This window comes from Homalodisca vitripennis, chromosome 1, assembly GCF_021130785.1.
Source record: "Homalodisca vitripennis isolate AUS2020 chromosome 1, UT_GWSS_2.1, whole genome shotgun sequence".
Taxonomy (NCBI): Eukaryota; Metazoa; Arthropoda; class Insecta; order Hemiptera; family Cicadellidae; genus Homalodisca; species Homalodisca vitripennis.
Window position 1 is genome coordinate 194,449,904 of NC_060207.1, and position 16,624 is coordinate 194,466,527.

At 33.6% G+C, this 16,624-nt stretch overlaps 1 protein-coding gene across 1 annotated transcript in view; it reads left to right on the plus strand.

Moving 5' to 3' along the window:
- Positions 1-6,334: 6,334 nt before the first annotated feature.
- LOC124352983 overlaps positions 6,335-16,624 on the plus strand; it is a 31,151-nt gene continuing 20,861 nt past the window's right edge. The window contains exon 1 of the mRNA XM_046802751.1: positions 6,335-6,439. The gene's annotated coding sequence lies outside the window, so the exon portion shown is untranslated. The remainder of the gene's footprint in view (positions 6,440-16,624) is intronic.

Below are 16,624 nucleotides of genomic sequence, written 5' to 3' on the forward strand. Positions count from 1 at the left end.
GTATGCTCAAAGTTATAGTAGAAATTTCAGCCCATGTTACCTATTTTAGGAAATTTAAGTGTCTCTGTGGTTGGAAGTAATTTGTGTGTCAGACAGCCTTATGGCACTGGTCACTGAGTCATTCCTCACATGAAGTTGAAATGGTAGCAGATGGTACAGTATTGCCCCTAAGGCTGCAGTCGGACACTTGTGCATTGCACTGGTAATATTCAGTCAGGCTAGGCTCTGTACTTTTGTAATTGTAGTTTTTGCTACTTTTGTTGTTTGGGCCCACCACACCAGTGAGGCGTAAGGTATTTTTGGACTTATTATTGTCACGTTTGACCAATAACCACTTGTGGTTTAAGGCCCCATATTTTGCCCAGAAGCCTAACGGCAGATGGTTGATGCCTTAAAGGCTTTCTTTGATACCCTCTCTACGTTAGATTTCCATGTCAAATTTTAGCCTAGGACTACCCATTAAAACTTTACTTTTTTTAAATGTATGCATCGTTCCATTCAGCTTTGGGCTGTAAGAACCACTTTAATTTGTCTGGTGAATTGATGATTATAGTTTTGCCTGGTTTTATACTGAGCCTCGTGCTGTTGCATCAACTCCAGACATGGTCCAAGGCATTTTAAAAAGAGGCTTGTAATTAATTCCTTATGCCTTACTCTTATCATGATTACCATGTCACCTGCATACCTTTGGATGTAAAACCCATCCTGATTTAAAAGATCGAGGAGATTGTAAACCACTAGAGACCAGAATAGGGGTGAAAGCCCTCCTTCAGGGCAATCCCTTGTCGCTTTGATCATGACCAACTGTTTTTCTAACATGTCGTTATTACCCTGCTATTAGCATGGCAGTGACCCCTTCCATTATGGTAAGCTCTGTATCCCTGTCCTGTACACCACTCTTAATGCACTCGTGGGAGTTGTTATCCAATGCATTCTCAATGTCTACAAACGCTGAGAGAGCAATTTATTTTGCCTCAATCATGCGTTATACCATTCTTACTATGTCATGTAAGGTTGTAGACTTGCCTATTTCATAAGTACCCTCTCCATGCCTTTCAACATGAAAGAGTTTCTGTAACACTTTCCTGCCTTTGGTATAAAAACAACATTTACTTTGTTTCATGATGGAAGAATTGTAAAGGAAACAGGATTTCTGGACATTTGCCACCGTGCAATGATACAAAAAGTCAGTAAAATTGCTCTGATCCATCACGTTTCGAGATCTGTAATCTGATCTCTTCCTCAAGAAAATAAATAACCTAACATATAAATACAATCTAGGTTACAATAAACAAATCAAACCAGGACATTGTGATACGCATAAGTCAGTAATCAAGACAATAATGATGTGTTTTAAATCCATGGACTATCTATAAAACATGCACTTAATAAAAACAAAACACAACACTAATAATTAAAACTTAATATAGGTCACAATAAGTCTGTACTCACCGATAAACCATGCAGAACTGGTAGATGGGAAAACATTACTCCTCCCAGGAAATTTGTAGGGTTTAAAAGATGGTCAATTTGATATTTTTCACAGAAAACCTTGGCTTTACCTTGCACTTGGCTTTTTTGAAGAGACTTCATTTTTTTAACTCACTATTCCACGAAGGAACCTTCCTGACCAAAGTTCGCTTCTCCATAGGACATGAGGATTCAGGCTAAAATCAGTATTCCATTGAGATCTTTTGAGAGTTTTGTAAACTGTGAGGTATACCTGCATTTTCTTCTTGTACAACTACTGAAACATTTATAAGTCCTTTACATAAACTCCAATCGGCCAGTCTGTGAATTCTAATATTCTTTTACTGCCCCTTGCGTGAGCTGAATTGAGAATTTCATATGCTTCTCATCTTACATTGTAATTTCTCTGAATGACACATACCCGTTTTTATAAAATGAACGGCTAACTTGGAATAACAGCAAAGATAATGCCAAGTACTTCAGGTATAACTAGTTATAAATTTTGGTTTTTTGCCCCTATTTAAATATCTTTATGTCTATTCTTTCCAACCTTATTAGATTCTGGGTTGATTTCTTCTGTTCTAGACAGCTTGTTCCTTCTATCTAGAGGCAGAGGCTTTAATGGTTCCTTCCAAGCCTCTTTTTCTGGGATTCCCTTCTTTAGAAGCCACTTGAACGTTGTTTGCTGGGTTCACCGCGGCAGAGCCCCGGATTCACCACAGCAAGGGTACTTGAAACTGAAGAGCCGCAATTTTCAGATTCCCCATGATAAAGACTAAACTCTCCTTGACCACGCAGCCCTCAGCGTATGCTGTTCCGCCTTGGTTTGGTGGAAATAGCGATTTTGATTGACGGGAATGTGGGATTTGAATAACTCTCGGTCTAGTTTGGACTCGAGTAGTTGGGGGAGGTAACCTCACCCTTCTCTATCGGTTATAGGAGGGATGGGATTCCGGACTTAGGGCCGGTATAATGGGCTTTTATTTACTATTCGTAAAGTACATCAATGATATATTACGGTGATTCAGTATGGGGTGGTTGTTTACAGAGTATTCTTTTATTTTCTAAATATTAATATTGTATTAATAAATTGGGTTTGAATTTGAGGGTAATGCAATATATTTACCAGAAATTCTAGAAGTAATAACTTTATTTCTAAAAATAAAGTATATGTGCCCTCACTTTTAATTTGGAATATTAGGCTTTCAGTTGAGAATGGCATAACGCAATATATATCAAGAGCCCGTCTGTACAAGTTGGGTGGGATCCCCTCTACCCATCTTGTGCCTTTCTTTTATCACAGACTCACAGAAGCGCATTTGAAGAGCCTCTTTCAAATTAACATCTCAAATTTCTTTTTCCTACGACAATTATAATCCGTGTTATCATAACATAACTAGCATTGCTATAGTAATAGCTAATATTTTTTAAATATCACATTTTACACACTTTAAGCTTTGTCTATTTTTCGATTAACATTAAAATACTTAAAACTTTCCAGGCTATTACTTTTAGGACCAAAATATTATAAATATTAACGGCCTCGAAATAATCCTTTCCAATACGCATATTTTGATTAAGTTTGTGTATAGTTTTGGCGAAAAGGTTTTATTTCTACTATACCCTAGTTGTGAACCATTGCCATTGACAGTCGGGAAGATATAACGAACCAGCTGCATTACCAAACCATAGAGTATAAAAGTATGTGAACCCTAAGTGAAATGTAAGTTTAGCCTATTGAGTAATAATGTGATATTAATATGTTACTCTGTAAGTGCACTTAGCCACGCCTGATAAAGATTTTCATTTAGATTTTTTATTGCAACTCAACTCAAAGTTGGACAAAATCATTGTGTTTTACAGAACGACTCATAAAAGAAATCAAGAAGACATGAAACAGGCTGTGTCCGCGCCCTATACTCGGCCTAGTAATCTCGTCAACCGTGACAGGCTTATGCTTTTCCGCTTCCGGTTCTTTAGGTAGCATTTACAAGACGTTGTTCCACTTCACGCTTCAGTTGGTATCATTGGAGCGATGGAACTATATTAGCAATACATTGCACAACCATGTGACGTCGGCTTGACACTGTCATTGAAGACATACTGTAATCTATATTTATTGCTAGGGGCCATAAATTTAATTTACGCTATGTTTTATTTTAAAATTTTAGCTTTGTATACAATATTTTTATATTGAGCACAGTGTTATTATACCGCAACTTCAAAATTCGGGCGGGACCCAGTCATCCAAGGGCCTTCCCTTTTAATGAGTTGAAAATTAATGTTTTAAAATCAATGTTAACTTTTTTCGTAATACAATTATATTTATTTACAAGGGTTCCACATATTACTTGGAAAATTATTACTGATTTATAATTACAACAGTTAAGTGCAAATAGCCTATAAAATAACACCTGACGGCGGAACAGGAGCTTGAAAAAAAAATATATATATATAAAATAATGAATGTACGCTACTATTTTTTCGGATAGATACCATTGTTTTATATTTATTAATATAAATATTTAAACACTCATATATAATTCGATAAGGAATTTCCGTGTAAAAATGTATTTTGTTAATATTAAGCTGATTTTGATTAGTGATGTGCACATTATCAATTAACTATATTAATTTGACTTATAATTTGTTATATATTTACTAACAGTTTTCTAACTTATAATAATATAATCTACTTTTGTGTTAACAAAAACGGGTAAAAATGTATAACAAATAAAACTAAGAAACAATAAGTATAAACATAACGATAATGAAACACGACTATAAACACGACGAGGTAAGTCGACGGCCAGACCTAAAATAGAAACTTTTTTGGCGATACCTGAAATTGAATTATATTTACTCACCTAAGTGAATGTCTAATTTTGGATCGTCTTCGACTAATCGTTAATTTGTATCACAAAATTGGAATATTTAAGTTAAATCAATTATTAAATTAGTTTTTGCAGTTCTTGTTAGGTACAGGTCTACATAATGGTATATGATTTAGGTACTTCCAACAAAGCTATAAGAAGCATCTATATGATGTCGATTTCTCGGACTTCTCCGTAGCCTAGTGGTTAGAGCTGTTGATTTCTAATCGAGAGATCACAGGTTCGATCACCAGCGAGATCACAAAAAGTTAATGTAATCTTATGGTAGAACTCTAAAACTAGTACAGCGAAAACCGAAGGTTTAAAAAGTAGGTTACATGTCAGTATCGTATCACCAGCTGACTGACAGTCAGTATCGTATCACCAGCTGACTGACAGTCGGTATCGTATCACCAGCTGACTGACAGTCATTATCGTATCACCAGCTGACTAGCAGTCGGTATCTCCAACTCCGCTGCACCAGTAACCTTGATATTCACTCACCGCAGTAAACGCTGTCCCGTGTAACGGCTCAGACTTGTTCTTTTTAATAAAGGAAGTTGTTGGAGCCCAGCGGAAATGGCCTGCTTCCTTGATGGCGTCCTAACACTGTATAAAGTACATAGTCGCAGTGGATATACTTAGTTCCACATATTGTTTACGTTTCACATGTCGTGAGATATTTCAGACATAGCAGACAAACAAAAATAACTACTCTTCGAGACTGTTTGGCTTCCATAGTATTTTGAAATAAGTATACCGTGTGGTTGCTGAACCTTTCATTACTATATGCGGTTGGTTTAAAACAGCAAAATACAGGGTGTAACAAAAAGGTTGGGCTGGCTATGTATTATCAAATTATGTGTGTGATTCTAAGCTAAAAATGAAGAACCACTTTTAAATTGTTATATTTTCCTCTTACCTATTTAAACATACGTGCTAAATTTGATTTTAATAGTTTTAGAGATAATAATTTGTTAATACAAAGTGGCGGCTAGCGGCTCGAAGTGGAAAGTGGAAAATGTTATTCTTCATTTTTAGCTTAGAATTACACATAGAATTTGAATATGTAGCCAGTCCAACCTTGTTGTTACACTGTGTATATTGTAGTTTTAACATAATTTTAAACATAAGAAAGTTGCAAGTGAGATAGTCAGGTATACAGGATTAGTTAAAAATAATCAAACATCTTTTAATTATAAAATGAATAAAAAGCCCATTGACTTATTATATTTATAATCAGGACTTAAAATAAATTTGATTTATTAATATATTTCATAATTTTAATCTGTCTTTAGACCCTCATGTGCATGTTCCGAGACACTTTGGTTGAAAATCATAAATTTCATCATAGGTCAAGATATAATAATTTTTTAATAACAAGTATAATAGTTTTAATCGTATGAAATGAATAAAACTCGAACAATGCTGAGAAATAGCGACAACTTAAAGATTATAAATTATACCGTACTGGTAATCCGTATCAACTCATACACCATATTTCAGTAACAATATTACAAAAGAACATAAAAAGGAAATAAGTAACTATAATATAATGTACCGTACCACAAGTTTTTAGAGACGGTGTTGGTAAAAACGTTATAACAATTAAAAAGTATAATAGAGCTAAATATTTTACATATTTATTTATTCAAAATTCATTGTTGAGTACAGCCGTAAAAAACTAAGCTATTGCAAAATTTATAACAATATTGCAATGATTTTCAACGATTGTACCAATTGCATTTGATATTTAGTTGTTATTATATCACGAAAACACATTGAAATTCACACATTTACGATTAAGGGAGGGTCATCAAAGCGAAGAGCAACTTCCAATCCGGGGAAGAGGGCCATTAACCTTTATGTGGATGAACACCCAAGTGAACCATTGTTGAATCCACAGTGTGGGCAGTGGGGAGGGCGAGAGGGAGGGGTGGTAACCATGACAACAGTACCGACGCTAACTTATCCTAATCCTTTCGCAATTGACAGTATCAGTACGGCGGTGTACTCCGTGGAACTTGCATCGTACCCGCGCCGTTGTGACTCATACCATCTTGTGTATCCATGGACAAACTCTCAATTATTACTAGGTACGTAATTGAGTACAACTATTGAATTTACAACTTAATAGAAGTGAGAAGGTATTTAGTGTTATTTGAAAATGAATTTAATTTATGTAAATTCGCGTGACATGTATGCATTTAAATGCTACACTTATATTTAATGTTTTAACAGTTATTATTTTTCAATTTGTCAATCCACCAATGCACACAAAAGTTTATACAATTATTATAGGTTATAACTGGCCAAATATCATTATGCATGTTCTGTTTATTAGAGTGTCACTGGATTAATTCGTAACATTGTTATTTGCGCAAATTTAATATGAAAATAAGTGTAGTTAAAGCAATTATTATTATTTGTTTTGTCAATCTACAAATTTACAAGATATTCGCAACTTTCTACAAATTTAATTAGTCGATTTTCAGTAAGCCTATACTGTTAGTTTGAATCGTAAATTGGCAGGCTACAACCTATCTGTTAGGAAACCGATTGTTGTTTAATGTCAGTTTTAATTGCTACACGAAACGTCCTTGCAATAAAATTAGAAAATTGTTTATAATACACTTTTTGTTGATATACTTACAGTATATTATTTAGAATGTTAATTATCATTATCAGTTAATCTATAAAATTGACAATGCATTGAATTTTTTAACTAGTACTTTCTATAAAAGCTGTTTTATTCCTTTGTTACAGATAAAGATATTATATATAAAATAATCTTCACCAGATGTTCAAACTATTTTTACGCGAATAATAACTATTTGACGCATGAAAGATGTGTCAACGATAGTATCTGTACGTATTTTATTTACATTATTTCATGATTTACAATGATAAACTAAAAACAAACTAAAAACAATCACTTAAATCAATTTGCACTGAAAATAGCAAAAAATAATAGGGTGCTATAACTGTTTATTTTTATAAATACGATCATGACAAGGGTGTCTTCAGCTCGATACATAATCAAACTTTAAATCGATTTCTATAATATTATGGGGGAGGGGGAGAGTTCAAAGTGGGGCTTACCATTACATGTATACTTCAAAATGCATGTAATCACCTAATAGGCTCTTTGCTAGGGTTGCATAATCATGGTTACCCATAAGACCAATTTATAAATGTTCGCTAATGCAGAAGACATACGTAACATGCCTTTAATGGAAGTTAATGTTTGTTACACCAAAATTAAGCTTCATGTAAAATTTCAAGTGTACTCGTATAAGTCAGTTCGTTTTCGAGTTATAGTGCGAGCAGATAGAAAAACAGATGTAAATTACATTTTCCAGCCCATCGAGTGATAGGCTTCACTAACGCTCGGACAATAAAGCTGTATGCTACACATTGATTCGTTCTCTGATGTACATGTTTAAGACACTCTCCGGTTGTTTTGAAACTCGGGATTTGAAACGTTCGGGAGTTTTAAGCTCATAAAAGAAAAATGTAATACTGTCCCATTTCTATATTGAAGGCGAAAAGCAGAAAGGCTTTTCGTATAATTGCAACAATTAACTGTAGGACCTTAAATCTAAACAATTGCTATCGCTACTAATTATGATTATAATCTTGTACAGTCATATTGTTATTGAATTATTCTAAAAGCATTATACTCGTATATAACGATATAATATAGTTACTCTATCGTGGAGGTTTGTGGGAAACAAAATTAGGGCACCCTAAACTTGCAAAATACTTGAAAGACTCCACGTACTTGATTTTGAGATTCCAACCTAAATGTGTGATAAATTTGTGGGTTTAGAAATATAAAAATCTGTGTTTTTAGTTCAGCATTGTTTAGCAGATAACCAAACCATAATAACTTTAGTCGTAAATTATAATTCTCCTTTAGATTTAATAGCCAGCAACATTTGTAGCTGTTGTTGCTGTTAGAAAAGAAAAATATGTAGAATATTTTGGTACTCTAATGAAGGAGCGACCTGAGGGCTTTTGTAGCTACTTTTATAGCTTTTTATAGGGCGAATATATATTTGGCGTTTAGAAAGAGACGACATTTGTGATTACGATCAAAGAAGATATACAAAACAGCCGGGTTGTCCCTTAGTTCAAAAGATATAAATTAATATTAATCACCATTCGTCATTAATCTTCTCATAACTATCGACCTACGCTATCCTTGACAAACCCGCACTCCACCCATTACGTATCCCCTACGTTATCAATCACGAAACACCTGTCACAAATGAGTAATCTGATTGTAGGACTGTAGGTCCACGCCTAGTTTAACGAGGGTGGCTGACGTCACTTTTCTGCAAGGTAGGACAGTTAGTCCACGCCGACACCTGTGGACTAACTGTCCTACTTTTCAAAACTGACCTGGCCGTGCATTAGTTTTTCTACCTGCACTTATTCTTTAGTTTGGTCAGTGATGCTTCCACTACATTCGCACAGCGTACTGCTAAAGCAACAAATATTAACAACAGTTTACTCAAGCTATCACATATGAAGTGGATTACTAATAGGGATTATATCTTAAAGAATTCCATATAGCATTATATTACTATCTGATTAATTTGGTTGGCATTGTCCTAATGAATCATAAACATCTAAGTTTGTATTAGTTATTCCTTATATTGGACCATCGTTTGTATAATACTGTATATACCAGTAGACACTATAATCGTTACAGACATTCTTAAGTTAGAAATGGCGTAACTAACCTGACTTTATTTTATGTATATAATTTCGTTTCATTATTTTTGCAGCTGTCTTATGTAGTGTACTGAAAATTATTTAGCAGATATAGAGTTTAGATCTCGAAACATCCATTCAAGTGCTGCAGTGTGAGTACGTCGATCCCTTATCAACCCCTCGTCAAAAGAAACCCGTCAGTCGGACAGTGGGTCCCAGGCCGGGACCGTGGACCTACTGTCCACCCTTAAGAAGTAGGTAAGAAATGCTTCCGGCAGTTTTATGACGTGGACCTACAGTCCGTTTACCGAGTAATCTAGGGTGAATCATAGATTAGGGTGATTCGCGCTAAGATTCCAGAAAGTTTCCTTTTGCAATATGCACTTTATCAATTACCCATTTAAACTTCTTGGTTAACTAGAGAATTTAAATGTATTCGACCTGTAGGAAACGCCAAATTTTCGGTCCGAAATATTTTAACACTGTGGGGAATCTATGGCAAAACGGTTAGTATAATTAGACAAATACTGTTCGTAATGAGCGATTTAAAAGGTTTGAGTCCCTTTGAGTCCCAAGCAACATGGAGGTGGAAGTCGTCATCGTGCTTGTACTAGAGACAGATGGAGTTGAATATACACTATTTATTTAAGCAGGACAATATTCACTGAACTTAATACAAGGTTGCTGTTCTATATTATTCATAATATATAGTATCTAGTATTCTATATAGTATTCATATTCTAACATAATATTCTAGATGCAATACTGGATAGAAACCTTTGAGACAAATTCAACTCAACAAGAGGTTCTTTTCGTACATCAATGAATAAAGGTGTCACACTCTACAATATATTCAATAAAATTGAAAATCCGACAAACGAGTTTTGAAATTGTTAAATTGCTTACTATGGAACATACCTTGACGTATTACGGTGGGTTTGTTTTAACCTCAATGTTTTACAGAACTCGTCGCCATTTTTCTTCTTTTATTAATTCCATTTTTATTAAAAAGTCCACATTTATATTTATTCAAACACAACCGAGCAACGTTATGGATTTCTATGGTTTAATCCAATCTAGGATGGAATTTCTACTTTGAACTATAATCTCCCCAAAGGGGGATAAATTCTACCTGGCTTTGATCTGTGAAATGGACAAGAATTTGCTCTAATAATTTAACCAAATAAAAGTTTCACAGTAATGTATATTCTATAATTATAAATAAATAATTATAAAATAATCTAGTCATTTATTGACTTCTAATTCTTTCTGGTTTTGGTACGTTTCGATGTACAACGCCGTACTACGATTGTCACACGAAACATTTTCCCACCGCCACTTGCATGAACATCAACACTTAGGCTACGTGAATAGAGTCACGCCATGGTGTGTAATATTTTAATATAATTAACAAATTAATGACGTCACAGTCAATTGTGTCGGGCAGTGTTAGGTTGGTTGTACAGAGGGAAGGTTGCAAGGATGGCGAAATAACGGGAGAATCTCAATGAGGCAAATCTAGGCCTACACATACATTACGCCATTGTGGAAAATGGGCAAGGTTCGTGCATCCGGCGTGGATGACGTGGATTTGCATTAGAAAGTCCTTTCTAGTCACGTCACGTGACTGTTTTATAACAACGCAACACGTCTAGAAAGAAGGGATGAATATAAGCTCTTATGTAGATTCTATAGAATGTCTGCCTGTTGCAATCACTCATACAACGGACTTTTTAGAATCTTTTAAATTTTTCACGTTCATGACTTCTAAACCCCAACACCCACCCACCTTGAGGAAATGAATATTCAATATAACGTGGGATTGTTAACACAATAACTGCCTTAAGTTCTAATCCATTCATTCAACTAAACTTAGTGCTGCGTCTTACAACTTTTACAATGCATTGGTTAATTCCATTAATGAGTCTCACTAATCACCAATTTCGAAATGGTAACCTTTCATATTTGTGCACAATTGAGACGCTACGATGTTTTAGACACGATTCGAAAGCACGGTGGAGCAACCGAGTTTTCTCCACATAATGTATGGTATATGATTGATTCACCCACGTCATGTGTACAATATTTTGGGCTCGGACCCGACAGGCCCTTTTCAAAATATTGTGTCGTTGTATGTCTGTCTGTCTATCCGATATCTTTTAAATCCTAAATACCTGTAACTCGGTACATAGGTTACTCTTTACCAAAGCCAGAGCTCTATTGATTTTGGGGTCAAATGTCAAAGGGCACCAAAGTTGCCTTTAAAGTTTACGAGATAAAAACTTTCGTTATGTTCCGACCCAGTCCTTCGTTGTATTGGTCTATATAACGCATATATAGCGTCATAATAACATTTTTACTAGTTAAGATTTGTATTAGATTATACGAAAATATAATGTGTATAATTCACCAGAAAAATATGATGCAATCCAAAGCACTCGAATGTATTATCTATCAATTGTTACAATCGACCCGTAATTTATATAGGCCTACTCTTGTGCTGTGTCAACCCATGGCCTGAGCTGTATGTAAGGTATGAACACGCACTTGTCCCCGAATACGAAAGGCATCAATTATTGTATTGACACAATTTAGACACTTAAGATACCGTTAAGACAGATGGTTTCACATGACCCACTTACGAGTGACTGATAATAGTTAAAATTTGTCACACACACACACACACACACACACACACACACACACACACACACACACACACACACACACACACACACACACACACACACACACACACACACACACACACACACACACACACACACACACACACACACACACACACACACACACACCGTAGTAATCTTCATGTGTATGTTACGCATGGAACCATATTCATTTTTATTTAATAAACTTACTTTGACAATACAGTAGCTTCCGTCTCAATCGACCATGTTGGGAACGGGCATTTGATTGGATAACCTAAAAATCGGTTAAACCAAACATTGTAAAAACAACCTCAGAATGGTAAAAACCATGTAGTAGTTTAATTATTTGTATAAAAATACATCATCAGTGACAGTATTTATAAACAAATCTATTTATAAATGAGTATTATACTCATAGATATAATTTACCCATCCAAAATAGAGGTAAATCACTGTTTCTAGTACTACAAGTGCAACTCGTAAAGGGTAGTAACAAAAACACTAACACGTTTAAAAGCAGATAGGAGTGTCTGTTTTATCGACAGTCTATTGGCGAGGCGGAAGTCGCCTAATGATGTGTTGCTCTGAGTAGTTCATATGAGAGTAGTTGATCTAAGGGTGGCTGATCTGAGGGTATATGATATGAGAGTAGTTGATCTGAGAGTGATTAAGAGGAAGCCCGTTGTATACCACAATGTTTACCAAACTGAAAAATATGCACCTTAACAATTTTCACTAAATCAAGTGACAAATCAATTTTGTACCCCTTTCGATTCCAACCACTTTTGAAAAAGTATTTATTTACCTTTTATCCCAGCGATTTACTGGGCCGTTTTACAGACCTTAACAATTTTTAGGTAGCTTTTGTTAACAAAATCAGTCTGTTGTTAATATCGTCATGGTAGCATTTTCCGGAAATGTCTGCATGACTTCAGCAAACATGATTCCCGGAGGCTAGATCACCCCTCGTTCAAAATGTTATACATCATATAATGTGCTAGATAGAGCAACTTGAAAGAACAATAGCTTTCCCAAAAAGCCCAAACAAGTTGAAATTTGGTAAAAAAAACTTGTCTTACAAATATCTCAGCTAACTGCGTTGGCCAGCTTGGTACGCCATTTCGTTTTAATATGGCGGGCGTTCAAACTTAAAAAACTCACTACCGTACTCTATTATTTATAAATCTAAAACATAAAAAACTAGGAAGTGTTCTGGAGTGCTTATAACATTTAATACCAATTTTGTAATTAGCCATTTTGAATCTACATGGTTTTGGAGAAAACGATTACATGTAAATACCAAAAGGTAAAATAAAAGTATGTCAGTTGTCACAACATATGCCTACATCCGACTTACGCGGAAGGACTGTTTCACTTATTTTCAACCAATTTTTAACATATAATTTTCATTTTAACCATCATGATATATATTTTCTAAATTAAGTAATGGTGAAAATATGTATTCGTGCAGTAAATTATACACAATACAAACTTGCTCATGTAAAAACTGTTATAAAAAGTTTCAACTTTGTCTTGATAGGCAAATAGAATTTAGTAAGGATTTATCATATAATTTGTATAACAGTAGTACAATAAAAGATGAGCAACCATGCCACATTTTTAATTTTTCCCTAACATATAAGATTTTCAGTAAATGACAACCTAAATACATTTAACATTAATAAAAAAATGTAATAATATACAAGAAATAAAAAAAGTAAACAACAATACAAAAAATATCTAAGTAATAATGGCAAACAATAAAGAAACTATGATGAATGGTTGTTAAAAAAGCTAAGTTATATAACATTTAGTTCACAACTGAAATATGAAAATTAGTTCTTTGGTGTAATTATGGCATAGCAAGTCAAAGTTTTGTCACATTTTGTATTTTAAAAACAATTAATTTATGAACGCCCGTATAATCGGACGCTGAAATTTTATGCAGAGATGTTGACGTCCGAATGATGTACTACACGAACGTTAGGATCGAGAGTGTTAAATTTATTTTTAATCAAACGTATTAAAAAATTTAGATTGACTATATATTCCTAATTGCAGAAAATATTTAACGCAATTTCAATTGAAGAAAAACTGTTCACAGCGCTATTCGATGGGCAGGCCTAGTACCACTATTGAAATTCTGTTGACTACTCCTAGTAACTAACCTTAGTGAGATGTTTGCATTGTTTTTTCTCCTTATACAATCTTTTATTTCAATCTTTTCGTTGTATATAATGAAGCTATTGTATTAATACTTACAAACTCAAGGTGGTGAGAATACTGACGGCCTTCGTTAGCAACTTTTATGGCTGTTTCCAGTAACAAAGTATAAATAATCAGCTGTTGTTGATGTAAAGCCACCGACTGGTTTACTAAACAGTCAACTGACTATGTGAAACAGCTGTTCAATGTCACTTTAATTACTGCATGTCTGTCAATATTTGTATCCCTATTTCGGTACGTATTGGAAGGAAAATAATTATTGGTAAATTATTTAACTGATTCTACGAAAATTTTGAAATTTTTTGTCTGATTCAATTTACTTCCAGAACCTCACTGACTTAAGAAACAAAAAAATTAAGCTGATTTCCTATATAAAAATTATTTAGTTTCTGTCTAATAGTGGCATTATATGTTCTATATACTGTTATATTTTGTTAATGATATTTCTTATTCATTACTAATTTAATTTTTTAATGCCGTATACAAAGACTAAAATAATTTAAGACGAGTTTTTATGTGTTTTTAATCAAAGAAAGCCAATCGCTGTCTGAAGCTATATAGCTTGGCTTTTTTCGATTAAAACAATAAAAACTCGTCTTAATTGTTTTATAAATAAATAAATAAATAAATATATATATATATATATATATATATATATATATATATATATATATAAATTTCAATAAATATTGAATCGCAAAAAGTACTTGCTCCGCTGGGACTCGAACCCGGATCTCTCACTAGGTATAACACAACCTTCCCTCACCTGACGAAGAGATGAGTTCCAATTCTTTGAAACGTTGAGTTATACCTGTTGTAACATATCACGATGGCAAATATCCGAAATCCCATTGTGTAAATTGTACTATTATAAATATCGATCAAATTTAAACGTTAAATAATAAGCAATATAACATTAATATTACATAATATATACTTTTATTTATTTATTATAATAATAATTTGTGTTAATACGTAATATGTTTTAAGGTTAAATAGAATTTCTAATCTATGTTATAGTTGGACCTATTCAATGAATATTTAATTTAAAAATAATCAGTTAATTAGTTAAATAGGTTAAAAATAATCAATACATGAAAAAAAAACATTGACCTATGCCTATCACAGCCGCGAGTTATAAAAGGATCGAGACTCAATGTATATTCTTGATTCTTAATTTACCTTATAATTTGCATTATCTTGCTAATACTACAATTATTTTCTTTCTTTCTACGTGACAAAGAGGATAGATTTAAATCCTCGAAACATCGTGTTATACATTTTGTAACGTATACGTAATGGTGGAAAATATCCGAAATCCTATTATCCTTTCAATCCACAAGAATTGTAAAATTCTTACTAACAGGTTCTATCGCGTGAGTTGTTAGAGGAAATGATAACCAGCTATAACTAATGTCACCAAAATTTGAATATGTGTACAGTGATTGTTTCCACACAGGTAGTTAAATTCGAAGTTTCGAAGATTTGAAGTAATCGATGTTTTTGTTTATATCGACAACGTAAGGATGTTGTTTTATCAAAGGTGTCAACCAAAAAATAGATTCTATGACGCGACCTCTAAAGGCCTTGTTGTAGAGACAACAGTTAGTTATCTCTGCAAGTTATCTAGACAATATCCAGTATTGTCTAGTTGTAATCTACTCCGCATAACAACTCCGTATACAGAACTTCCCTGGCGTAAGGCTTGTAAAGTTCCGTTTTGGGCCAATAGACTGGCAAAGCGCCCACTTACGGACACGTTATCTAGTGAAAGTTCCATGAAGTACAGTAAAGAGTATAAAACATTTTTAATATTTATTGTAACAGTTTTTTTTTAGAAATAGCTAAGGAAGTAACAATAACAATTTTCACAATTCATTGCACAAAACTGCAAGTATAATTTTTATCAATAAAAAGACTAAATCCAATACCAACAAGAATTGTAAAAATTATCTACAAAGTAACAATAATAATTAACACATAAATGCCACATGCATACCCTGCCAAATATTTCGTTTCGCAGTCCTTTACACGTCTTACTACGGCATTTTCAACTCACCTATTGAGTGTACAAACATAATTAATGTTAATAACGTATATTTTTTCAACAAATTTACTTTTTTAGCATTTAGTGCCTATAACATTATATTTGAAGAAGCAACACAAATTGAATTGAATCTTTATTTGCACAGTTCAACATTAAGGGTTTCCCGTTATGTGAGTACAGATAAATGAATTAACAATTACTGTAATAATAACAAATTTAAGACTATTATATTTACTTAAAATAACAATAAAAATAAGTAATCGTCCACTCTTAAGAAACTAAATTTAAGAAAGCTATTGTACTGCTGCATCACATCGAAATTTCTTTGAGAGCCTCTTGAAGACTATAGAAAGCTCTTCCGGCCAAGTGGTCCTTTATATGAACTTTTATGATTTGAAACAATTCCCATTTCTAGTGGACTTTGGAAGAGAATTAAATCATTTTGGACCAATGTAAAAAAGAGAACTTTTGAATAAAGATTATTCAAAAGTCTGAATATATTAATTACAAGGTTTTATTTGTGTCTTGTATTGTAAGAGCGTTATAGAATATTAAAATTACTTCTGTTTTGAAAAATATATAACATGGGGTGATTAATTTAAAGGGTTGCCAATGTT